Genomic DNA, 1,389 nt, shown 5'->3' with positions numbered 1-1,389 from the left:
AACTCAAAAAAATTAGCAAAAAAGCCCTAAGCAGTCCCATCAAAAAATGAGCAAAATACATGAACAGAAGTTTTTTGGAAGAAGATAGGCAAATGACCAACAAACATATGACAAAGTGCTCACAGGGAAATGCAAATTTAAACTACTGAGATACCACTTTGCCCCATCAGAATGGCCATTATTAAAAAGTCAAACAATAGATGTTGGCATAAATGCATAGGTAAAAGAATGCTTATACACTGTTGGTGGAACTCCAAGTTAGTACAACCTCTATGGAAAACAGCATGGAGATTCTTCAAAGAAACAAATGTAGATCTACCATTTAATCCAGCAATCCCACTGTTGGGTATCTGCCCAAAGCATATGAAACCATTTTTATCAAAAAGACACCAGCACATTAATGTTTAGTGCAGCACAATTCACAATTACAAAGATGTGAAATCAATCTAAGTGCCCTTCAATTCTTGAGTGGATAAAGAAAATGTGGTATATACTATATATACCATGGAGTACTAGTCAGCCATAAAAAAGAATGAAACAATATCATCTACAGCAACGTGGAGGAACTGGAGACAACTATCTTAAGTGAGGTATCTCAGGAATGGAAAACCAAACGCTATATGATCTCACTAATAAGTAGAAGCTAATAGATGAATACAACGTGGTATAAAGGACATGAGAAACCAAGAAGAGAGGGAGGGTGGGAGGGTAGATCTGGGACGAAAACTTAACCTGTTGGGAACAATGAATGCTGTTCTGGTGATGGGCACACCAAAGGCCCTAATATAAGCTGATAGTTGTACTGATCTCAGACAAAGATGACATCAAAACAAGGAGAATTACTACAAATGATTAGGGTCATTTCATGATGGGAAAAAAGGTAAGTTCATCAAGAAGATAAAGAAAATCTGCCTTGATAGTATCCCTCACATTCCACCTTCTCTCTGCTGCTGCTTCCACACCCTTTGCTCAGTTCCATTCTCCTGGTTCCTCATCAGGGTGACATCTCCCCTCCATTCAAATGTATTCCAGAATGAAGATTTTAAAAAACAAAAACAAAAATAGAGTCACTCCTGTAATGGAAAACATTTGATAGTTCCTGGTCACTAGCTGGATAAGGTGAGCCTCTCTTCCTTAGCTGGTTATAGGTGTCTTGGAGGCTTACCCAGCCCACCTGTGCAGCCTCTTTATTCACAGAGCATCACTCATACTGGACCCCACTCACAGCAATTGCTCCTTGTTCCTAAACAAGCAATGCCTGTTTGTGCATACTGCCTCTACTTACCCAAAGTGGCCTCTTTTTACTTATTCCACATGTTACATAAGAGTCCTTCTGTATAGGCTCAGCGCCTGTGGCTCAAGTCGCTAAGGCACCAGCCACATACACCT

This window comes from Otolemur garnettii, unplaced genomic scaffold, assembly GCF_000181295.1.
Source record: "Otolemur garnettii isolate 467f Iridium unplaced genomic scaffold, OtoGar3 scaffold00034, whole genome shotgun sequence".
In the NCBI taxonomy this organism is placed as follows: Eukaryota; Metazoa; Chordata; class Mammalia; order Primates; family Galagidae; genus Otolemur; species Otolemur garnettii.
Note: the sequence above shows the minus strand (reverse complement) of the source record.